General features: G+C 37.3%; 1 protein-coding gene across 4 annotated transcripts in view; it reads right to left on the reverse strand.

Annotated features, from left to right (window-relative positions):
* Window positions 1–26,619, reverse strand: part of CHRM3 (cholinergic receptor muscarinic 3) — a 257,815-nt gene that overhangs the window by 153,013 nt on the left and 78,183 nt on the right. For 2 of the 4 annotated variants that reach the window (XM_085219656.1, XM_085219658.1), the window contains exon 2: window positions 23,811–23,923. The exons of the other annotated variants lie outside the window; for them this stretch is intronic. The gene's annotated coding sequence lies outside the window, so the exon portion shown is untranslated. The remainder of the gene's footprint in view (window positions 1–23,810; window positions 23,924–26,619) is intronic. 4 annotated transcript variants of the gene reach the window in all.

Raw genomic sequence — 26,619 nt, forward strand, 5'->3', positions numbered from 1 at the left:
TTTGACCATCAGGATCTTTGCCAAGCCATGCTGGTTTCCTGCCTTTTCTGCCTGCTTTCTTATTCCGAGGGATGGAGAGCTCTTGCACTCTCAAAAAGGCATCCTTAAAGAGTAGCCAGCTTTGCTCCATTCCTTGGTCTCTAAGGACAGCTTCCCAGGAGACCTCATCCAACAATTCCTTAAACAGGCTGAAGTTCACTCTCCGGAAGTTCAGGATCCTGTCTCCAGTCCTTGCTAGGCCCACATTCCTCAAGAACTCAACCAGAGCACGGTTGCTGCAGCCCAGGCTGCCTCTGGTCTCGACGTCTTTAATGATTTCCTCTGCATTGGTGAGCACAGATTCAGCAATGCTTCATCTCTGGTCAGTCTGTCCAGTATCTGAATCAGAAAGTTATTGTCAGTGAACTCCAGGAGTCTCCTAGATCACTTGCAGCTCACTGTATTGTTTTCCCAAGTTGTTGACATTGCTGACCAGGATGAGAGTCTGTGAACATGAGACTTCTTGCAGCTGAAGCAAGAAAGTCTCATCAACATGCTTCCCTTGATCATGTGGCCTGTAGTAGACTCCAAGCACTAGCTATCCTTAGATTAAGATTATGTTTCCTCCCTAATCTTAACCCACAGGTTCTCAACATGTTTCTGAGTCTTTCTTAGAGGGAGCTCCTCCCAGTCTATCCAATTTTGTTTGTTTGTTTTTAACATAGAGGACAACTCTCCCACTCTCCCACCCCTCCTACATTGCCTACCTGTTCTAGAAAGCTTATAGCCCTCAATGGTGGTATCCCAGTTATGTGAATCATACTACCATGTTTCTGTGATAGTTTTCCAAGCGCACTATGGTTTCCAACTCCTCCTGTTTAAGTTGAGTGCATTGGTATAGAAGCACTTCAGTTGGGCTTTCAGACATATTACATTCCTAGAGGAGCCCTCCCACAAACTTTCAGAACAAATCTTATATTTTCCCTGCTTCCTATAGTGACAGTGTTCCCTGGCTCTCTGTAACTCAGTGGTACATCCCCTTCCCCAACAGCTTAAGTTTAAAGCTCTGGCCATGAGCCCAGCCAGCTTGCTGCCTAATATATCATTGCCCTCCTGATACCATCCCATGGCAACATTCCTGGTTTGTCAAAGTTGCGTTCTAAATCATAGAAGCCATAGCCTTCAGCATGACACCACACACACAGTCAGTGATTCAGCTGATCCATTCTTCTTTTTTTTCAGATTCCAGTCTCCAGTTGGGAAGATTGAGGAGAACACTACCTGTGCTCCCAATCCCCTCAACATCTTCCCAAGGAACATAAAGTCTTTTTTGATATATTTTGATTTCCTTGTCGAGGCCTGATGAGACACAGCTTGAAAGATCATGAGAGGATAGTAGTTGTCAGGTTGTATCATACTCGGTGTCCTCTTAATGTCTTCCAGCAACCAGCAAACCTTTCTAGAGAGGTTATCCAGGCAGCAGATTGGCACTTCAGTGCCACTCAGCAAAGAGACTAGGATCTTTGGAGCAAAGAGGCAGGTGGGTGTCTGGGGCAGCACCTAGCTGGTTCATGGCTGGGGATGCAGCATCCTGAAGGTAAAGAGGCCAGACTTTAACCAAGGGTTTGTTGTTAGGCTTCCTTGCTATCTTGAGCACTGATTTTGCTCCTCCCTCATAGTTGCCCATAAGTTACAGTACAAGATTTCTATCTTCCTTGGCCTTTTCTTTTGAGAATGAGAGCTCACAGGGTGTTGCTAAATATGCAATCAGTTGGCAAGGACAGAGACTTTTCATCTGTAGAGTTTCATTGGCATAAATATCCCTTCCTCCCCACTGCTCTTCACTTGTAGCCAAGCATTCGAGCACTTCTGCCCCTCTAACTATCCCTTAACAGAGTGCAGAAGCGCTCCTGTAGTTACTTAAAAAGTCTCAAATGTTTTCTACAGAGCCCTTCCGCACTATTTCTCCAAGTAGGAGATGAGAGCCATTTTCTGCATAGTTTGACATGAACAGAAAGTTCAGCAGGGAAGCTGGAGTCCTGCCATGCGTCCTTCCAGACGACAACCACACCAGCTCTCCTTTTCTGAGCTTTCCTTCACCAAGGAATTAGGACATTTTTGTGCTGGATACCCAAAATGTTGCTCAGTACCTCTTTAAGTATGACGTACAAAACTCAGGTCTAGGTAACGTGAATGTGTACATATGCCTATAATCAACTAAGGTGACAATTGCATAGTTGGAAGCTTCAAATTCTTTTATCTGGAGCAAGTCTGAAAGTTTCCATTCTGCTTAGTCACAGGCAATATATTACTCTGATCCCAGCTGCAGACAGCAAGTTTCTTATTAAGGATAGCAGACCATGAACTGGTATTAGAAATGTCTGTTAGAGACACTTTGCATCTCTTGAACGCGATTAAGAAAAACACTACATAGGTTATCAAAATGTAGTATACAGAAATCAGAATGAGTTCCTGATACACTGTCCTACACATAAAAGAAAGCTTTTATGGGTGTCAGTCAATAGATAAATAACGCTGAAAGAAGCACTGAAACGCAGAAACCTACAGAAAAAGCTAATTTCAAAAGCCAATTCTTAATGTCTTTCCCCACTGTGATGCCTGGAATTAGGTTGTATAGTTTTTTTCTTACTTTAGTATAGTTTTCAGTGCCATTTTATTGAACCCTGGGGGTAAACATCGCTTCATAAATAAGTGCAGTGCAGGAATTTGACTAAATACATAGTCACTTCATAAGCAGTTTGCACTTAGTCAGACTTTCAGACTTCATGGAGGCATTTTCTCCACATCCCTATTACCACTCCAAATCTTAAACAAGATTTCTCCCTTCTGTCTCATACCCATATGTCTTCAACCTCTGTAAACAAACAGATCCCCTAGAATCACTGTACAGAAAAAGGCATAGCTGAACAAGCACAAACTCCTCCTTAGCCTACACAAGTGTGAAGATGAGCTACAAAAATCAGTTCCTTTATGAATCTCTGAAACTTTAATCACAAAATCAGGCCATTACAATTGTTTTCTAGTTATGCTCATTGATGAGTGGGTATAAAGGGGATGTGTTGTTCCTACCATTTCAAAATAGTCACCTAAATCTCCCAAATGAAGGAAACAGTTCATGATGCAATTTGCTATAAAGAGTAAAACAAATATCCTTCCTCAGACACTCAGAGATATGAGCACTCTTTGAGGTACCTTTCCAGAACATCAGAATGGACTCCGGCTATGAGCATGCACTTAACTAGCCACACAGCGCAATAACCAGCTCCTACCTGGCCAGAAGCTCTACCTGGCAGCTACCAAGGTAAATTAGTTATCCTTCAGCCACTTGGCTAGCCTCCAGGCCCCCACACACCACCTTCCGTGGTCAGTCCCATCTTGCTCAGCTATCCTACAGCCAGAGAAAGGCCAGAGGTGCCCCTAATGATTCATCAAGAGCTTTCAATAAGCACATCCCCCTGAAGGGGATGAGGCATGCACAGAGCAATGGAAGGGCTTAGCAGGATTTTAAAGCAAATTCAGAAAATAGACAAAGGCAACACAGGCTAATTGAGTGGAAAGGCAAACTGCTTTCTGACACACTATTCTGTGGTTGCTGAGCTCCTATGGAGAAAGCTCAGTGGAAACCATCTGAAGCCTGTCATTACACTCCATAAAAAGAAGGCAATTGACAGCCTTCCAAATCAGACTTTCGTAGGATTACTTATATCCAATAAACACCAACTTACTTTTTGTAAACAACATATCACTTAATGGTAATAAATATTAATTTTTCAAATCATAAACATTCATACAACATGGAGAAGTTTGTTTCCTTATATCATGTAAAACTACCACTGCATTGTTCCTTGTCCTGAAATATCTTGTAAGATATTCGAAGGCATTTCAGCAAGAATTTTAGAGTGTGGAATTTAATAAAAAACATTTTCTTCAGAAAACATATATATTTTAGGACTGTAGTGAACTAGACTGGCTTGTGTCACAGAGAAGTTTTGAGTATCAGCACCAACAAGCCTCTTAGCAGATACATGACTAGCAAAGACAAAGCTATGCTCAGCAATAGTCATATTTTAATTATAATCTTGAAAGGCACCACCTAGGGCAACTTGGCAAAGATTTTACTGTTTAGAATGCCCTTCATCTCCACTGTAATTAAAGAAGACAAAACTTTACCATTTCTCCTTTGAAAAAAATGTTAGCCTCGCTTTCAAGCAGGGTAGCAGTGTACTCTACAGATTTTAATCAAAGCAACATTTGCTCTCACAAGTGGGTCTTGTGAGACCCACTCTCACTATTTTGCTCTCTACTATTTTGCTTATGAAATCCTAAAGGAACATCCTTGTCCTCTCATCTCTGAGGTCCCTGTTTTTCTGCTGGAAATGTGTCACCTTCATCTCACAGGCATCACATGGTTCTCCACCCAGCAGGCATAAAGTGATGTACCTGCTGGCCCGTGGAGGTGCTAACACCAGAGGAACCTGGCAGTGTCAGAGAGACCAGAAGTCTAAGCAGAGGCAACTCCATGACCCACAGAGCAGAGAGAGCACCATCCTTGGGGGGTCTTCAAAACCTGAGTGACCAAAGCTCAGAACATAGCCCTGCTAATCCATGAAGTTAGCCCTGATTGAACAGGAAACATAACCAGGAGCCTCCTGAGGTCCTTCTTACCATAAATGAGTCTTTGCTTCTCTCTTCTTTTTCTGAAAAACTTAAGAGTTTCAGTGTAACAATATTAGTTCTTTCTGTTTTCTGCATATTTCTGTGTCAACTTCTCTTCATGCTGACTGTTTTTTTGTTGTTTGTTTAGTTTAAGGACAATTTAAATACTTTCCGAATAGTATACAGAAAGATCCCCTCAGATGTAGGAACATGCTTCTCTTATCTCTTAATCTGTAGATTTTGGCAAGCACAGAATTCACATATAGCCATCAAGAAGCATATGTCCAATAAACACTTTTTTGAATCTTTGACCTATTTTAGATTTTGGACCATTTTTCTTCATCTTCTATTTCTATTGGAGCAGTAAAAATAAAAAGGATTTTTCACAGGATCACCAGACTTTATGTTTCCCTGCATTAATTAAAAATAATAATAATAATAAAAGAGTGTCAGAGAGACGGGATTTGATGTCTACTAAAAAAAAGGAACAGAGATAAGGAAAGGCAAGTAACGGGTCTCAGTATTACAGTGGAGAAAAAGATACGACTGGCAAATACAGAATGTTGCAGAAATTACACAAAGCACAAAAAATGGCTTTGCAGTTGTTATTTCACTGCCTACAATATCTGAGGAAAAGAGAAAAAAATGTATGCTCTGTTTATTTTCATTCCCCCAAAGCACTTTGCACTTAGCAGACGCCAGCATGTGTTTTGACTAGAAACACATAATTAAACAGGCTTGAAAATGAACAATGGCAATAGGTAGGAACTGAACAGGGCTGAGTCACTTCACACCAGCTTGCATGAAGTAGCATCACCCAGAAGGGCAATCCACAAGTTCCAGTATCCCTGGCAAGTTCACAGAACCAAAACATTTGACTGTATGGCAATTAGTTTGAGGACTGAACTATAATCACGAAAAGGGGAGAAATGATCCATCTATATACAAATAAAAATGAGATGTGATTTTTATAAAGAGAACCTATTTCAATCACAATGAATTGCTACCATATTATTATCTGTACCATTCTGTTACCACAGTCGAGACCGCAGGATATCAAAATTTATTTCAGTCTGGGGGGTGATATCCCCCAAAATATAATGCTCAGCAGTGGCTTTAATGTGTATACAGACATGATATACGTAACAATCTCTGCTTTTCTGAAGTAAGCTCTTTCTGTTCAAGCAAATTAAGCAGAGGGACTCAGATACTTGAATGTCTTTATGCACCCAGAGATTTTTGTTTCTGAAGATATGAGTCATTGCTGCATAGTCAAGGTACTGCAATAAACCCTAAAAGACAGAAATCTTACTAGTTCAGATCTGTAACTTAAAGGGATTTTATATTTGCATAAAAACTGTTCTTACCCCATCTAGGCAGAGCCTTTCAATTCAATGAGTTGTATTTTACTGTTTTGCCTTTGTACAACATAAAGGAAGCATTTAGTCACATAGTTACACTTCCCTATTTCTAAGCTTTACTAGCTCCTTGCAATCCATTTTTGTCCTAAACCCATAATTTCATCTTCTGTCACCAAGCCAAGTGATTCCTCGCAGGAACCTAGAGAGCTACTTGGCTCTTTCTATGCATCACTAGTTCAGTAAACACAAGTCTTGAACTTTGCTTGACTAGCATTTTAAATGTCTTCCCTACACAATTCCTGGGCACTGGAGCTATCTCATTAAGTCTACTTAGATTTGGAACAAGCCAGTATAACCAGGCATAAGGGGGGATATACCTGCTGGAAACAAGCAGTTAAAAAAAAAAAAAAAAAAAACTCTTCAGTATGATGTGTAACAGATGCTTTTAGGGCCACAAATTATTCCTAAAAACATCTTAAATTTTACTTTAAAAATGTCATTCTAAGCAGAGCTTTTTTTTTTTTTTTTTTGTAGAGATTATCTTATATGCAACTAAATAAAGAAAAGAACAAAAATAAAAACAGAACAAGTATGAGGCAGACAACTGAGCAAAAGAATCAGTACCTTGAGTTCAGTGATCAATAAACTCAGTTTAACATTATACTAATTAACATCACCCCTTTTGCTTTCCTTATCTCTTCTTATACAAAGAATAAGCTAGTTTATCCAAGATAAGCTCACTAAAAAACAGTTTTAATTATCAAAAATCTCATAACAGGAAAAAAAAAAGAATCGCACAGATTGATATAATAGGATATACACAAAATCATGTTAAAGACTTTGCTGCCAGATAATGCTTGCCAAAATACATGTCTGAACTGTATGACACCCCACATCACTACTATCCATACCCAGAAAGACATATAAACCGTTTTATTGATAAGGGCTCCGGAATGCCTGTGGTCTAATGGAAATCAGAGACAGAATAGAGATCTCCTGCTGCTTCATCCCAAACAATAATGGCAAAAATGCAGTCTGTGAGTAGATTAAGTCACAAATTGTATTTATTCAACGTTAAAGGCATTCACAGTCCATCTAACGGGAAAGAAGGTTAATGCTGTCTGGAAGAGCATATGAAGAGAAGAACAGTACTTAGCAGCAGGACCTTGTCTGAGCACAGTGATGAAACATCTAACTGACTAATTCTTTGCTGCGAAACCACCTCTCATTTGAGAGAGTAGCTTCTGAAAGCAAGAAGTCACCATTGTTGTCTACCTCACACTTATTTGCCTTCTGAGGCTTCACAGTACCATGAGGTTTCTTATAGCGCTCATTCTGATTTACCCCAGGCTGGAGGCAGGTATACATTCAGGCAGCAGCAGCCAGGGCTCTGTCCTGCACTGTGGGGAGTGCTCTGGCCTCTGTCCACCAGAGCACTTAGTGCACAGCTTGTTTTAAACACGCCAGCAGTTCCACTGAAATTTGGAGAGTCGTGGTAGGGGAAGAGCCAGATTATACCCAGAAACCATGAAGCCATATTAAAAACAAGAGCAAAGTGCAATTTAAAGCATTAATACAATCACTTTGCTGGATCAGGTAAATATATCCTTGCAGACAACTTGTTCTACAGCACATTAATAGTCAGGGATATTTCATAGCCCAGTCATGGCTCAGGTATGCTACTAAATGGATAAAGCATGAGAAAATGGAAAAATTGGAGGCAATGGGTGATATTCCTAAAATTAAAAAGCAAGGCAGAAACTGAAATCTGAAGTATGCCCCTAGCTCCCATCTGGCAGGCAGTGCTCTGCACCATGAAGGATGTGCACACCCTTAACGACATTGTACAATCTTGGACTGCCTTTTAACAGCTCAACAGGTCTGGTAAATTTCTTTTCTCTTTGACACTGACATAAGCAATAGAACTGTATGAATTATTCTCTTGAAAATGCTATTAACATCTCAACACTAAAATTATATTGTGTCAAGCTGTAGACAAAAAAAAAAAAAGTTGTATTTGCAGAGTACAGAATATTTTTGTAGACTCGGCATTTCTAGGATAGTATTAAGAAAAAAAAAAAAAAAAGCAAGAACACTTTCACTTGTTTTCCTAAATATTAATTTATCCCTCACATGGGTAAAATGAAACTAGTATTATATCCTGTTTTTCAGATCAGATATTCCTAAATGTGAATTTACCATAATGTACCATTTTTATTTGAAACCAAACCTTTTAAATTTCAAGAACACAAATTTATGTCATCATTTTTTATATCTCTTGCTCAAATACATCTGAAACAATTCAAATAATATCTGTTACATGTTGTAATCTACACCTCAAGTGACAACCTCTGCATTGATTTTCAGCCTAGAGGGATGAGATAATAAATAATATCCTTTATTCAAGAAATATCTTGTAACACAAAATGCCAAAGCTCTGTAAAACAGCGCTAGCATATCTTAGAAAACTGTTGTACCAATGACATTTTAAAACTTCACAGTACAGGAACTTTAAGCTAACAGACCTGCAATAACGTATGATTCTCAGTTCTGTAGAGCATGAAATTGTAATGCTTCTGCCACTGTGGCTGAGAGAGCCTTGGCTTCTCTAACACCATAATGAAAAATAGATTAAAATTTAAAAAAGCAACTAAAAAAATCATGAAAAATGAATTTAATTTTTTTGAAAAAAAATTGATTATAAAAGCTAGTTTCAGTGAATGCTAACACATTCATTGAATGCAATATCTCCTTTTCCTGCTGTCCAAATCCACATTGCTTTACTAGGTCTAGTGACTGAGAACCTCAGCTCAGAGCTTGACTTCCTTGAGACAAGGATTGCACATCACCGGCTGCACAGACTTCATGGGCCTTCCCTTGGGGCTGAAAGTCCTGTGGCTAGAAGGAGGCTGGCACTGGGATAAGGGAGAAAAGGTCAGGGGCAGCTCAAGCTGCTTTCTAGGTCCATCACCTCTTGCACTCACCTTCACAAGGGCAGGAGTGGCCATGCAGTCTAGCAGCTGGTATAGGGCAGAAGGGATAGCCATGGCCCATCAGGTCATGAGCTGCCTACCAGGAATGAGTGGTCTCACTGGAGGCCAGGCTGTGAATGCAGCCTCCGGAGATGAGAGAGAACAAGACAAAGCTGAGGGAGTTATGTATTTGTGCCCCACAGAGAAGAAAGAAAAGCAATTAACTAATTGCCTCTGTGGACTGCATCCAACTGGCGGTCTCAAGCTATAGAGGAATTATCTTTTGCCATGCCTGCAGGAATGGTTAGAGTTCAGAAAGCTGATAACTCTTCAATGGGAGACCAGAAACTTCAGGTTAAAAAGGAGTTCTATGTGTTCTAAAGTCTGATAAAATCACTGAGGTGAGTACTTAAACAGCAGGCACAGTCAGAAAGTAAAGAGAAGAGTTTCATTAGGCAGTGCTTTTGGCTTCAAGATGGAGAGCAGACTAGCTGAGAATGGGAGCTGCATGCATGAGAATGGGAAGGCACAAGAAGGAGGGAAGATCTGTCAAATTCATGGCGGGGTTTAGCTCGATGCAAGAGTGTTTGAAAGCTGTAAGAAAAGGCATATAGGCTTCCTGTTTTTTAACGCCTAGAACTGTTCAGTTTTTGGTGCTAAGACTCTTGCAATGAACCTTTCAGGTGTTGAAGCACTCCTGGTCATCTCTGTCACTTTGGTGGTTGTCATACACATCATTAGAAGGAGGATTTCAACATTTTCACAGTGCTGCAAGACCTCTAATTATAACACCCCTTTTGCTGCCTAACTCTATCAGATATCATCAACAAAACAGTTGTTGATGTTGTGAGAATGCTGAGCACTGATGGTTTTTAAGAGAAAACACAGATCAAGGTATAATACTCTATTCTGCTTCTCCTGATGCCAGCACTTGCTATATGAACCAGCTGCAGCAAGGAAGTTCTGTATTTGCTTATTTTAAAGGGCACCCCACATGAATAAGTGAAGCTGTTCTTCAAAGCCTATCAGATTTAGCTGATTTTGCTATACCACCATGTCCTAATGCTATGTGATAAACTATTGAACATCTTTCACAAAGAAACCTCTGCTTTTGTGAGCCACTGGTTCCATATGTGAGCAAGGTGAGTTTCAGGTATCAACTTGCTCAATAGCAAAGGGTCATAGCATCTACTAATATTAATTAAATTCATTATTTTAATTTTGAAGTTGCTGCAGACTCCAACTGCCCTAAGAATTTCCTTCTTACTCATAGACTACATTACACATAGTTTATAGCATTTGGTTTTGTGTAAAAATTATTCTTCCCTTCATTAACGGTGTTCATTATTGTCTTTCATGGATTGTAGTGGCCAAAATCACCAACAAAAAAAACAATGCCACCTCAGTTGAAACCCAAAGTTTGAAAAGCAACTGCAAGAAAGGCAATGATCAGTTTTGAATCCATTAATAAATCCACCAGTAAATAGGGAGATAAATACATTTTAGAGTTTCTTTCACAAGCAAGAACAAACACTGTGGTAACTGAAAAGGGCCATACAAAAGCACAGGTCCAAATAATGCATAGACCTCGCGAGATCATCCCAGCTTATTTATGCCCTCCTACAGAACTAAGTAAGTATTAAAGAAGCTGCTCCACTGGTCCGTTGGAGAAAAGAAAATAAAGTACATTTCTATTTATATTGAAGTCCAGGGTAAACATGCTTTGGAGGTCAGTTTAGTCATTATTTCCCCAAATTATGAAATACAAATGAGAAACAAAGCTGAGCTCAGAAATTACCGTATGAGAACCTTTTAAGGAGTATTTGAAGCAACTGTTCCACTGCTCCTACAAAAAATCTTGCCCCACTCCCACCAAGTGTGGGCTCACAGTGAACAGAGGAGAGAAAGATAGGAGGCATTATCTGCTGGCAAACCATAGGATGGTAGCTGCAACACCTACCAGTGCCTTGGAGACACAGCCGGGACATTGCCCTGCAGAAAGCCACATTGCAAACCACACCTTCAAGGCATCACTTAAATCCTTTTGAAGGAGCCCTGCATTAAACTACACAGTATTGCACAGATCAGCATCTGACTTCCTATCCCATTCTGTGATACAGCAGAACTTGCCACTGCTGCTTGCGATAAATTTTGGACTCGCATATCTGAATCAGACAGCTGATCTGGACATTTGAAAAAAAAGCATGGAAAGTTATAGGAAAAAAAATGAAACATGTCAGCATCATATAGTGATGCATGGTGAATTTCAAATTTCCTTTAGGGATAGGCATGTTACAATGCACCCTACCTTCCCCTACTCATTGCTGTCATTACTTCTGCAAGCAGTGCAAGAACAGTTCATTTTCTGAAATAAAGGTTACATGCAAACCAACTATTAACTGACAAAGTCAGTCCAAAGCAATCTACTAAGGTTAATAACTGTCCTTAAGACATTTCAAAAATATCATTACCCTAGGTCATATTAGACATGGTTTGTAGACAAATCTGTAAGGAATGTATTTACCCAAATCTTACAAAAGCAAAACCTTTATATGTATACATGCATAGTTCAAAAATACGTCCACTTTCCACCACATAAGGTTGAAGTTTGACACACTGACAGTTTCTCAGCCACAAAAAAAATTCCCAAATCCTTCCTGTATCACTGTTACTGAGTCACCATTAGTTTACATACATTTAACTTCAAAAAGTAAAGAAAATGATAAAATGTCCATGTGTTGAGTTTTTCGCACTTCAAAGAGCAGCACTCAGTATTCACTGAGCCAGATTAACCAAGTAGCAAGTTAATCAGAGGAGTCTGCACATTTGAACAAGCAGACCATAGAATGGAGGTAAATAAATATGTATGAAGTAGTCAACTACTTTGACTATATTTCATGTGTGGTCCACAAAATGTGCCTGGAAAAGACACATGGAAAAGAAAAAAAACAACAATAAATGGAGAGCTCAGATAGCTAATTAACACTGCTAATTCAACTCATAACCTAATGCACCACTTACTGTCATCTACATTCAGCCAAGCAGTAGATGACTACAGTTCACAAGAATTGCTAGTAAATAATATTCATGTTGCCCTTTCCCTCATAAAGAAAACACCACCGTGACAGAAGATGTTTGACCTATTTTCTAAGGAAGATATTTCAGAAGGGAGCTCTCCTGTTCTGAGAGGCAAGTAGTCTTGGTCAGGAGAAACTTTCTAACTTCAAAACAAAAGATATTTTATTTCAAAGTAGATACACGCTTTTTTTTTTTTTTTTCCCCCTCATGCAGTGCTCATCTACGCTCAGACATCCATTATCCTGTTTTCTGCTCTATTTTCTTTAGGCCTTCAATATTTGCAAGAGCATATGAACTTTTCCTTCTGAGCTTGTGCCGGGGCAATCATCCTTCTCTCAGCAGGGTGGGGGCAGAATCAACTCCACACAATTGCAGTGAGATACAGCCAACAGATGCTCATGGATTTGAGAGCATTACTCTGCCACAATCCAGGAATTTTGAGGCTCTTAATTCTTATGCTTAGCACAATTCCCCTCAAAGACTGGGTGGCACGTGGAAACTCACACTCCTACAGGCAGAGATGATGGGTTAGTTACGCTTCAAACACTACTCATTTGAAAGGGTGGAGGAAAGAAAGTGGTTTATTTTTATTTAGCTTGAAAGCACTAAATTCCCCTTTGGGCAAACTAATGAATTTTACATGAATTTCTTGGAAAACAAGCATGAATTTAACTACTGAGGGAAAAAAAGAATGTAAACTTACCTTTTTGATCCTTGAAAATATTAAAGTGAGTTTGGGAAATGCAAAAAAACTACAGTTCTAACAAGCATACTGGAATCTCAAAGAGTCAGCTACAAAGAACTTGTGGGAGTGCATGCACAAAATATATGTGGCAGACAGTGACATCTGTACTGTTCAGGAATCAGAATAAGGGACAGGAAGGAGAGGGAGAGCACGTCAGCTTCAAGAATGAATCCTAATGGCTCAGTGTGTTCATGAGAAGCTTGGCTAGTCCAATGGTCACAAAAACTTCTAGACTTGGATGATTTTTCACTTCTCTTCATCAGGAAGCTGAAACTTAAAGGATTAATGAAAGTATTTTAAAAAAATACTATCCTTATACAGTCCATCAAGCTTGAGAAGCACCCATTTGTCTCAGTAATTTAATGCAGACAGAGCACAAGCAGATTTTTAAATGCATTGCATCACACAATTTCAACACGATAAAGCATTCTGAGTGAGAGCATAACCAGACCATGACAAGCTTTTCCACACATGAATATTGGTGCCTTTCTTGATTTTCTCTGCTAATTATGACATCTTTAAGGAAAAGGAGAAGAAGGGCAGGGGGGAAGTAAAAGAGCTTAGCTTCAGTCCTTCAGGTAGTTAAGAGCTTACCAATAATTGGACACCTTATAATCATCAATTAAATTTGAAGTACATATAACACTGAGAGCAAAAATAAAAGTCAAACATAATAAAAAATTCTGTCAACAATGATATGGCAGAGAAATGTGTTTTAAAAGCAGCTGTGCAAAACAGTTCACAAGCAAAGTTTATAGCTTTCTTTAAATTAACCAAATAGAGTAACTGTTAGCAGTCTCATGCTACTCAGTAAAGCAATGATAATATGACAGTGTTCATCCTCTGAAATAACCATGACTCTTCAGCAACAGCTGAATTATCCTGTATCTTATAAGTGGCTCAGGATTACAGGCAAGGTAGAAGCAGAGGATGTGTGAAGCCCCTCCCACGTGTTGCATCAGAATTGGAAGCTCTACCTATCTCTCATTGAGCCATCAGTTCCATGTTGCCAAAGTCTGGGAGCACCGAACACTGTCAAACAACATGGCATTACCATGCCCCTTTTAAACACAGAAATGAAATCACCCATTCCTAAAGCCTAGCTCTTTTAAAAATGGTGAAAGCTTCTTTATGCTTTGTCCTTTCCATTCACCAGCTTAATTATTATGAAATACAATGGACAAGAAGTTCCTTAATCTTGCAAGAACCCTTTTTAAAAAAAAATCAAAACATCTTGCTTATACAAAATTTTAATATATTCAAAAATAAATTGAAAAAAGATTGACAACACACTCTATGTATACTCTACATTTATATAGAGAGTTGTTCTTCCTTATTGTGCCCACTAAAGAAAGCTGGCAAACTTCTTATTAAAGAAAATCCATTTTGAATTGTTTCTTCTCAGTTAGGCTCAAGTTCTTCTGGTTTCAAAGATTTGTACTAGAAGTTTAACAAATATGGTGACTTGGGCTTGAATTATCTCAAATATGTACATTTTCAAAACAAAAGAAATCTAAGAGTATTCTTACTCCAGCATGTGAGCTGACTCACATGCAGAACTAAATCACCTGCATTTTAAGACCTTGCTTGGAGTTAACACAAAGTCGAGTCACACTGCAATTTAAATTACCTCCCAACTTCTTTTGGCAAGAACAATCCTTAGATAGTAACTAACGTTATTCTTTAGAGATTTTCTAGCATCAACACCTGCATTCATTTAATCTAAGCTTTTCAGACTTGACACCACCTCCTGCACATGTTAATGCATTGCTCCAGGCTCTTGTTGGAAATGTTGTCTGATGCTTCAAGTCTCACAGGATTCAACACTTCACAGCAGATCCCTCACACTTCCTCTCTCTCTCCCCAGAGCACCATCACACCCACAAAACTTCTCTCAAAAGCCTTCAACAGCTCTTTGATAGCTGTTTTATAGACAATCCAACTTCGTAATTTCATGATTTTCTTAAATGAAGAAAGCTCTTCTCTACCACTCATGAAGTAAAGCCAAAATATTAACTGTCTTCCAGACAGCAAAATGTAGACCATGGGATACTTTAAACACATCTTAAAAGTTACTGCAGTGCTACCTGTTTCTAAAAGTAACCATTTTTTTCCAGGCTTTTTAAGTGAATTTACCTCGAGGAGGCAACACAGCAGCTGCTTAGCTGTGCCAAGCCACAGAACAGCTTAGAGGAAGAATTAAAGACCAGCAGACTATGGCACTGAAATTTACTAAGAAGGTTATTATGCGGGATGTAATACAAGTTGAAATCTGGTCAGGTTAACCCCAAATGGCACATTGTCTTTTATTAGTGTAAATGATTGAAATCTTTCTGTTATTTCTCACCCAGAAGGTTTCAGCTTTAATGTGTGGCATTGATAAACTAGCACTATTCAAGGAGGTCCTGCATAATGCAGAGTCAACTTATTAACTTCTCTTGGCTGGCAATGAAACTCAGACTGTAAGTATTATGTCCTGAAGAAACCTATATATTCTCCAGTGGGAAATAATTTCTACATCACTTAAACGAACACATTGCTGTGCTGACACATGATTATTAAACAGCACGCTCATTTCACTTTGGAGGGGAAATGTAGTTTTCCATGGATTAGACATGAATAAACATGGTAGCGCTCTCACCAAAGACAGGACACATCGAAAATACTAGAAATAACAAGTATTTGGAGAAAAGCTGCCATAATGAGTAACACTCTAATGTGACACTACATTTTTGCAGAATCATTGAATCATTAAGCTTGGAAAAGATCACTAAAATAATCTAGTCCAACCACTGACCCATCACCACCATGCTGACTAACCCACGTCTCTCAGTGCAGTTCTTCCTGTGTAAGGTGTGCAAAAGGCACTACTTGGAAGCAAAGATTATTATTAGTATAGATAGCATAGTTAGCATGAAAGGCAATGAGCAGCACAAGCATGTCCAAACCAGAAAAATTAGTAATAAATAAGACTAAGATTTTCTAGAAAAGAAATGACAAAAGAGAAATTGTGTTGTACAAACTAAGTGGATATTGTTGAAATACCCTGGTCTTTTCCTGCAACAAACAACAAACAAACAAACAAAAAGTAGAAAATAATTCAAAGAGTCTTGCTTCTTCTTTTTTTTTTTTTTTCCAAATAAACTTCAATTTCCAAGACCTGCTTATGTATAAAAAGGGAACAGGTAAAATACAACACTGAAGAGTGTTATTGCTGTGAAAGTCAAACCATCAAGGAAACAAAAGATCTGAAAAGCAACACTGATTTGGTTTAAGTGCCAGTATAATTGAAGACTATTTTTTTTTTTATTGTGCTGCACAATAACAATAGTTAACTGTCTCTTCCGGCTAGAAAGATCCTAGCTTTTGAGGGAGCCTTTGTGCACTTAAAATGCAGAATCACTTGTTCAAGTACAATTGCTCAATAGATTGCGTCTCTGCCTATAGCAGGGGGGGTTGGAACTAGATGATCTTAAAGGTCCCTTCCAACCCAAACCATTCTGTGGTTCTACACAATTGCTGTAGCTCCAACATAATAAAGATAACTACAGGAAGTATAGAATTGAGCTCTTCATGTTTATCTTGGCTCGTTTTTAATACAAAAAATAATATTGCATTCACAGTCAACTCCAGAGGATAATATAACCCCTCCTAAGATAACTATCTTAGATAATATCCAACAATAATTGCCTTCTGGATTTGCCTGTCTCTACGCCAGATGAATCTTACTGTCATTGTAAAGATATCCATCATCAGGGATGCACAGTAATGGATTTAGAACACAGACAAAGCACACAATTTAAAAAATAGTGCAGGGTTTTTTTAAAGAAAAGACATTACTTGCCAACTTTGCTCATCTTACAAAAGAAGATGCTGCTCATGTTTCCCCTAAACAACTTTTTAAATCTGTTTCTATATTATTTAAGCTATGCTTCCCTTTTGTTTATATATACATACACACATCTATATACATTACACAAAAATGACAACAGTTAATGACATCCAGCAAATTAACATATAAAAGCATATATTAATGCTTGAAATAATAAATATGTCTCACTAAGCCAATAGTGCCAGTTATTTAAAACCAGTATCCTAGTGTACCTGAACTGCTATTTCCTTAATATTTTAGCATGATTAAGAACTACTTTTTGATATTCTATTCACAGTGACATTTCAGCAAATAATCTACCAAAAAAAAAAAAAAAAAAAGTAAAGCCTGCACACGTAAAATTATAGCCCATATGAACTGCTACAAGCCATTGTAAAATACACTTAAATCACAGAAAATGCAGTCAGAAGAGATGTTTATGTAAAGCTGTAGAAAACAGACTAGGTCCTTAAAAGTTTTGATGATTTTATGCTTTACTTCAACTTCATTAATCTTTTGGCAAATAAAGGTATACAGTAACAATTTGGCATTACCACAGACCTGAAAAAAAGCAAAAGTATCTACAAAAAGTAATTATTCTAGCAGAAAGTATGGCTACTCTACTTTTAAAAATTGGCACTGATGTAGCTTTCTAGATGACATTATTCTCATCCTAAATTGCAAACGCAGCAGCACGCAAGCTACTAGGAAGAAAATTAACTCTATCCCAAATGAAACTAGGACAAACAGTTTGGTCTTCAGGAGCTATTTCTATTCATACTAACAGAATGCTAATACCTAGAAGCTTTTATTGACAGGCATTTTAGAAAAAGCTGAATTTATGAATAAATACTCAGATTTAATACAGATACCATCTAAAAGCAATTGATGCAGAATAGAACTGAGGATGCCTACTATAACAGCATGAATTAAACTTATGAATCTCATTCCTCCCCTTCTCTGGTACTTCATTAGTCCTTTCAAAACCTTAGATATTTTTCCATTATTTGAGAAATGTAAATTGCTTTTGAGAAACTGTGTCTTCACAAGTGTTGTTCCCTCTTTTCTACCATCGCTAATGGTGGCTAAAAACTATAATCATAGCAAGAGGAAATACAGGTATTTGACCAGTGGGAAGTCCAAGAGCAGCAGTGATCCTTACCCGTTTTTAAATTGTGCTTTGCAAAGCTATTTTTTGAATGTGTGTCAAAATTATTATCATCATCAATGCTTGTACGGAGTGAGAGCCCATGACCTTGACGTTTAGTTCTGTTTAATGTTCAATTCTGCCACATGTCCTTAAAATAGTTCTCTGCTATTGAGGAAATTACAGACTAATATTAGTATATTATAAATGATAATAACTAATACTGGGGAAAAAAAAGTGAAAAACAAATCTATATCTCTTCACAATGGCAATTCAGAGTAGACTACGTTATTCAGCAATTTCATCAGTGACATGCTGGTTGCCAAAAGATCCAAATGGCAAATATGCAGTTGTTGCTAATTTATGGGGAGTGCTGCCTTGGCTGTGATGGCAGACCCTCCAGGAAGAAAGATCCTCAAACACAAAAAATCACAGAATACCTAGGGTTTGAAGGGGCCTTAAAGATATCTAGTTCCATCCCCCCTGCCCAAGGCCCCATCCAACCTGGTCTTCAACACTTCCAGGGATGGGGTACCCACAACTTCTCTGGGCAACCCGTTCCAGGGCATCACCATCCTCTGAGTAAAGAATTTCCTCCTAATATCTAATTTAAATCTAAATCCAATTAGTTAGATGACTAGAAAAATGTTTTCAGCCAAGCTTTCTAATGTTTTTTTTCTTCCCCTTGATTAGCAAAGGACAGCTTTCCTCTTCCACAGTTGAGACCACATAGCCTTGAACATCTCAATATTAACTTGTTTATTTCAGAAGTGTGTTCATCTAAATACCTAGTTCCAACATATATGCTTATGTAACATAAACCTCCAAAACTATAACAGAAAGGAACTTTACCTGATAATTACATAAGAACAAAGAAAAAAATATCATCATTCATTTCTTTTAGTACTCTTAGTAGTAAATTTTTTCATCTCCCTTGACTCTCCCAAGAAGAAACTTTTCTTCCTGTTGAAACCTTTGTGTGAGAAACTCTGTGAGTTACCAAACTCAAGCTACTCAGGGATGTAGGAAGTACCATCTGTCTCCAGTGCAATGTAAATGCCCACCAGACTGCACAGATTCCCAGAAGACTGATTGTCAGGAAGAAACATGGTTCATTTTCTAGGTAAATTTTTGGGTGGTTAATTCCAGGAAAATTTAAGGTCCTAAATTTTCACAGCAAAAATGGTCCCAAGGTATAATCCCTAGATATACAATATTTAACACTCTATAGGTATTTAAACTGCCCAAAGTGAAATTAATTACACTGAAAACCAGACTGCTGTGTGGTTTAGAAGTATAAGCGTGCAGAAGAAGTAATGCCACACACAGTCACACTGTGTGTCCCCTCCTGCCAGCTCAGCTGCCCTGAGAAATGGCAACACAAGCACTGGGCAGCAGACTCACGTTAAACTTCAAGACCAAAGTAAACAAAGCTTGGAGGTGAATGATCAAAATATACTGACTACTAGGGTCTGTCATCATGTGAAACCACTTCCCAAAAACTTGACCGTCACCACTAATCAAGAGAAACCCAAAAGATATGGTGAGGACACAATGACTGACATCTACCTTGCAAGCTAGCACACAAATGATGCTACTCAGATCAGTATAGAATTTAAAAACAACAGCAGCACTACCATACATACTCTTCTTGCTCTTTTTTTCTCACTTTTTTTTTTTTTTTAAATGCAAAAAGCCCACAGAAGTTACGTGGCAGAGTTTGTGAACTCAGCAGAAGACCTTGCACAAATGCAAACTGACAGCAAATGAAAATATTTCACTGTTTCCATTCAGATAAAGCAATTTCTTGCAGCAGTTCATTTAAAACCATATCATATGCTCATGTTATGAGGACACAAGCTGTGTCTTAAGGAAATAAAAAAGTAAAATGATGCACTGATCTGTTATGATATAAAATTATTAGTTAAGATTCCCTACTAACAGCAAATCCCTAACAGAGTGCAAACCAACAGCGATACCTCCTGTGTCACTGAGCTTTGCCTTAACTAATAATTGACTTTGAGGAGAGTTTCTCCATAGTTTTTGAAGCTTCTGTGGCAAAAGTTATCCAAGAGTCTTGACATATGGTAGACACAGTATTTGCTTGATAATGAAGTACAGAAGGAAAGGAAAAGTGTGAAGGGAAATTCTAACTGTATTTGAATATTCAGACACAGCATAAAAAAACCTGGTTCAAATTCACCTGGACCAGAAATTTTCAAGACAAATGCTGACACTTAGTCATTTGTTTCTGTTCATTTGCTGCAGGCATCACAGAGCAGACTGTGTCTCAGCAGGGTTGTGATTATTTCCATAAATAATGCATGCTTCATTTTGATTCATTTTGTGTACCTGTTATGCCATTTACTCTGGCATCCAGAGGAAGCCCATGATGTGTTCAGAAAGCCCAGCTACCAGTTAGCATAGCGGAAGGGATAGATCCAGATTCAGCGTAGGCATCTATGTGAGAACAGGTGGAGTAACATCCTAATGAAAATCAGTCTATTGAACAATGAATGTTCACAATAAGAAAGTAATAGAAATAACAAAAAAAAAAAAGGATTGGTCTTCATACTTAATGACCAAGATTTACAACTGAAATAAAACACCTTACTTCAGTTACAACACTGAACTGCAATGAGCCATTAGCAGAGGGGCTGAAACTAGAGTTCTTCAGCATAAACATCCAACACCCAACTGCTCCATTACTTACTATTGGTTTAAGGAGTTTCTGAATGTGATTTTTGACAGAGGTTGTTTTGAGCGAAGAAGGGCATCTGAAATTGAGATCCAGGGCTTGACTTTCTCCACATATTTTTGGTGATAGTCTGGTGTGTGGGTTTTCTGGGTTTTTGTTTCTTTGCTTGCTTTAAAGTCTGATTATATAGCTCTAACACCACTGAGCAATTGTTGATGTTATCGCTAGAAGTTGATGTCTAATTCGTGTAACACTCCAAAATATAGCTTGTAAGTACTCAGACTTTGGGATACCTAGTGCAGTTCTTTAATTGAGCTTTCTAGGCTTTTTTTTCAGTGTGCCTTCCAAATAATGAGATCATGTACTTAAAATTCTTCAGTTATTCATATAACTTAACATATGGTCTCACCCACTTATCTTGTTTGTAGATGTTCTGACCTTTAATGTTTTATATATCCTCATTTTAATTATCATAAATGTCTCCTAAACAGCAGCTAGCATCTGCTCTTTACAGCTTTCTTTTTGTCATTCTGTGTTGACTTTATATATTCAAAATCTAAAAAAAAAAAAAAAAAAAAAAAAAAAAAAAGCTTTTAAATATTAAAACACTATATGAAGTTTCAGATTTTTGTTTGATTTTGTCTGTTTTTAATCTCAGCGGAGCTGACTGTACTTTTCATCCCCCAAAGACATGCCAAAATTGCTATCAGCTGGTTTAAATCAAAATGAAGATACAATGTGTGCTCTAACTGTAAATTTTACATTTCCAGTACTCCTTATAAGACATTCCAACTCCCCTTCATGTAACTTCCTGCATTTTAGCACACCCTCTAAAAGGCTGACACCATCAGCTCAATACATCTTTCTGTAGTAGGTCTAACTAAAGGAGTATGAGATTTGGGAGCAAACTGGAAGTACTGTTACTATGATTATAAATTACTATTTTACAGATTCTGTATGTCTATTCCTATTTTGAATCTTCCTACTTCCGTAGGGTTTGAGTTCAACAAATAAGGCCCATCTAGTCTCAAGATAACATTCCTGCTGCAGTAGTAGGAAAATATTGTCCAGAATTTGTATCGTGTAGTAACATTCAGTCTTCTTCCTTATGTCCACGTTAAATTAAATCCAGTGAAAGAGAAGCCTTGAGCTAAGTTTCCCGGTTATTGAGAATCTGTATTTAGTGCTGACAGGGCATGATAGTGAGGGGGAGATGAACATGCCCTTCTCACACCTGTGCTCTTTGCTTGAAGGGTACAATTAATGAATAGACTGCCAAAGCAAGAAGTTTTTTCTTGCGTGGGTTGTTTTTTTTTGTTTTTTTTTTTAATCATACGCAGAATGTACAATGACATTTCCTAAACAAGAATTTAAAATATGACTTTTTTTTTTAGTTTGGTCATGAAGGAGACGCTGTAGACTGTATTCTGTTCTCACGTGGGTGGACACAGAGAATAATTTCGGTAAAATGTGGTGCAGCAGATCTCTGTAATAGGAGACAAAATCCTGCAGTGTTAACACATACAGAGTAGACACCCTTTTCTCTGTTTAAAGAGGTTAGTCCTTCCACCAGGCCTGTCACAAAGCCCTTATTTCACCATGAATCAGTGCACATTCAGGATGCAAAAACAGGCTCAGAAATGCATGGCACACTGCTGATAAGGAAGAGGAGAAAAGAAAAGGTCAAGTCTTTGAAGCAAATCAGCTAATTCTGCAAATAAAAAGCCTGGTTAGGGAACAATGCAGGACTCAATGAATACCCGGGGAACTGCCTCACAGAATCAACAGGTACTAGATAAAACCATCAAACGGTATCACATTTTCCCAATAATTTGCCAGTGGAAACAAGTTAGGTGATGTTTTCTTCGTTATTTATCTGGTTCTCTGGTATCAGATCTGTCTGGTTTAGGCACGTCACTTGAAATTTAAAGCCAGGTTGACACTGGTAAGAGAGGTAGATGAAAGGTGTCCTCCAAAGGATGAAAAAGGCATACTATACCTCTGGCCATTTCACTGTGTAAATAACTTACTTCCACCAAAAATAACAGTAATGAATTTTGCTGGCAAATATCCCTATCCATTTATACAGGGTATTTAAACATGTCTTTCCATTATCAAGTGCAAACACATCTCTGGAAACTGTACTGCTTCTGTGTTACTTCATTACAGTACTTAAGCACATCATAAGAATGGCTTTGACTAATTCCATTGTTTTGTCTTTTCTATTCTCACTGCTGTCATCCCTGATATTTTTTTTCTATTGTTGCATATTTCTAAGCACTCAAAAATCTAGAACAGGAGTAGAAAATAAAAAATACTTTTCATGCTGGCTTGTCAGAACTTTTCTTCCAAATTGTACTCTAAACTTACAGATAAGGTAACAAACTTCTACATATAGTTTTTAACAGTAGCTAATCATCTATTTCAGAAAATTTGGTATCAATCACAAATAAACTTTGCTGTAAGAGCTAGGTTAAAATCCTTTAAAAAAGGAGAAGAACAAGACCATGAGAATTTTAACCTCAAATGACTGACCTAATATTTGGGCAAGATTCTGGGCTGCTATTTCTGGTGTATTAAAGAACAGTCAGTGAAACATTGTGATATGCAAATTTGGTTTGTCGGTGTTAAATTTTCAATTAGCCAAATGAACAGCTTGAGCTTTGGATCACATTATTGCATGTCTGGACATTGCAGAAAGCATAAATGGAAGTTTTCTTATATCATGCAAAGCCTTGTTTTTAACATTATTAACACTACTCATGGATATTACAAGCAGAATAATTGTAGGCATAAAGTATAGACAGTGCAAAGATAAAACTGAAAACTACTCTAAATATTTTCTCCAACATATTTTTCCTGTGCTTTTAATTATATTTCTAACACAGTTGCTTTTTTTTTTTCTCTTAAATACATAAAATACATTGTGATATGTCTGATACTAAAAAAAAAAGCATTTGGCTTGAATCTAATTTGACCTAAAATATTAAATACTGAGATAAAAATGCTTTCAATCTGAAAGCAGAAATAGCAATTCAAGGTGTGTATAAAGATATTTGCATAGCTCCAAAGTCATCTAAAGACAGAGGCAATTTTTGCAAGTTGATTTTTTGAAAATCCTTGAACAGCTTAAGAACTGTTTTCTATGCACAAAGTAAATTAACAATGCTAGGCTAATCCAAGTGAAAACAGTGTGAGCACCATCCAATGCAGTTTATTGTAAAATTTTAGTTCCTTCTCTGAAGTAAATAAAAAAGGTATTTATTGAGGAACAAAACTCACCATGAACAAGGAAGAGGAGATGTATATATCATGTTTCAGATGACTGTAGATCATCCGGCCTGTAGCTGGATATACCACACACCGCTGAAAGATTTTGCCATAACGATCAAGATCTAAAAAAAAGACAAAAACACAAAAGATAATCAGACAAAGAAATAATAAAAACTAAGAATTCCTCATTTAAAACACAATTTTAACTTTCATTGCTCTTTAAAACATACTAAAAAAAGTTAGAAAAAGCCTGTTTCATACTATCATCATCTAGCAAGAATTTATCTTACAATAGCTGTAATGTAATAGCTGTAAAGGTTTTGCAGCTTTCATACTCTTCAAGATTCACAGTCTTTATTCATTTTTGTTTTGTGATAATCATTTTATGTACTTTTACTCAAATTTTATCAGGGCTAACTACTATATAAAAAAAAATACTAAATCATTCTTTCATGCTACCTCTATACTCCTAGGAAATACAGCAGAAATGCTGATACAAACAGAATATTTGACAAATTTGAGAAGATACATTTCTGCTCAGAGTGAAAAGGGATGGTAGAGGTCTACATTTTGAAGAATCTCATTTTGGCATTTTCAGTTTTCAGTATTTTCTCGCAGAAGAATCTTTGTTTCAAATTTGAAGTTAAAATAAAGTTATGACTAAAGTGGACATGTTATCAGAAAACAGTGGCTGGCCTTTCACAAATCATTTTGAAACCATGGGAGTCCCAAATATGTTTTTAATCTGACATAGAATAAAACTTCAAAAGTTCGTCTCAAGTGAGGTTTTACACTTTCCATGGAACTGTGTAGATCTTAAATGTTATCAAATTGATTTTCTTTTCACATTTAAAGAGAAAAGCTTAACTTAAATGAATACAATTTTCTGACAATTTTCCGGAAATTGTTTGCAACCACATCTTACATTTTTTGCCCCTTACATGTAAATTCTGTTGATTCAAGAAACTGCATGAGCCTTTCAAATACTTAAATCCTCTGTCCTGGTTTTCTTCTCAAAAAATCTGTTATAAAGACTGAATTAAGGACTCAGCCAAGCCATAAACAAATTTATTAAAATTGGATAAGTAGAAAATGTCATCACACAATTTTTCTACAACCAAATATTTTTATCTAAAATTACTGAACAAGGGAAATCATTTTTCAACTAGCAGAAACATGAGAATATTTTATCACCGTGGAGACTTCTGTGAAATTTAAAACAAACATGTTTAGAAAAAGACATTCCAGTCAATAACAATCATTTTTAATATATGTGTTCTTCTAAATAAATACTTTCCTGTGTTCATTTTCTAATTCTCTTTCAAAGGATAAAACTACATATTTTCAAACATGGTTGGACTTTGTGCAGATGCTCAGCAACTTAAAGCAGATCCTACACCAGACTTCTTACTGTTCCTCCTTCTTGCATCCCTGCTGTCTTTTCAGCACAAGAGAATACGAGTTGGGGAATACTTTATCTTTCAAGTCAGGTCTTTCTCCTCCAGCCAATCATCCTTTGGCTACAGACCCAGAAGTGCTGGCATTAGGGACAGAGCAGCACAGGATTAGGCAGGCACATAGGAAAGTCAGACATCTTAACCTGACTCTGTGGCTATGGATATGCACTCAAAATATGCCCTTGTTTTGAGAAGTATTTCATCTGCAGAGACAAGATCTCAGTGTTTTTAATGCAGTATTAAAATTTTTCAGTTTTATTATAACATGCCAATGAATTATGCAATACAAATTTCTAAAATTTATAGCTAATTAGGGAAATTACATTCAAATAAAATGTGAAAAAAAAGTTAAAAAATTGATATGGTCATTTGGGATCTTTTAAAAGATCTTTTTTCACATAGATCTTCAAGAACCAATAGTTTTAGAATATTCTTTTATCATGAGATGTTTAGATAAAGACATCTACTTATATTATTTAAATGACTTGCTTTTCACCATTTCCAACTCTGAATTTAAGCAAAAGCACCAGCCTGGCTTTGCCAAGACAAAGAAATAGACAATCATGTAACTAGATTTTCCCCTCAAGGGTAACATCTCTTGAACAGGATTAGACTTCAGTTAATTAAAAAATCAAAACAAACAAAACATTTTAAAACATGTGGAGAATTTTTCACTCTCTGTTCTCTCCCTTAAAACATATGAAATTCACGCGATGTCTCCAAAAGATTTGTTACTGTTTTTCTTTTCAATGCATATCAGCACATACTCTGTTTTCCACCACAGCAGCACTTTCCCCAGAATTTTCACAAAATTCATCTAATGCTTCTTTGCAACGTGAGAAGTTCTGGGACACAAAAAGCAGTCAACGAGTACAATGAACACAGCCTGGCCAGGTAAACTTTATTTTCTGAATAACTCTACTTTCTCTAATTACACCACTGCAAGTAGTGGGAAACTCACATTTTGGCCTGTGGTATTTTGAATGCGATATCTTAAGAAATAAAAATGAACTTTGCAAGGATGAACGCTGCTGTAAGTTTTTTTTTGTTTGTTTGTTTTGTTTTGTTTTTTGGAGTACGCACAAGAACAAATAAGACAATATTCCCAGCAGACACATTTTCTAAGTTTTTTTGAAAGTTATTAAACTCTCAATTTCTCTCCTGCTGCAGCCTGAATTATTTTATAACAATTATATTTTAAGTGTTTTATAAAAAAGGAAACAAAGACCAAAATATCCAAAATACTAACAGCTACAAATCTGCTCATAGCAGCTAGTCTTGGTCTCTTGCCAGCATGCAAGTGGCATTGTGGGATGGTGAGAGGCTATTCCTTCCCTGTAAATGCAAACACATAACTGGAG

This window comes from Meleagris gallopavo, chromosome 2, assembly GCF_905368555.1.
Source record: "Meleagris gallopavo chromosome 2, MGAL_WU_HG_1.1, whole genome shotgun sequence".
NCBI lineage: Eukaryota > Metazoa > Chordata > Aves > Galliformes > Phasianidae > Meleagris > Meleagris gallopavo.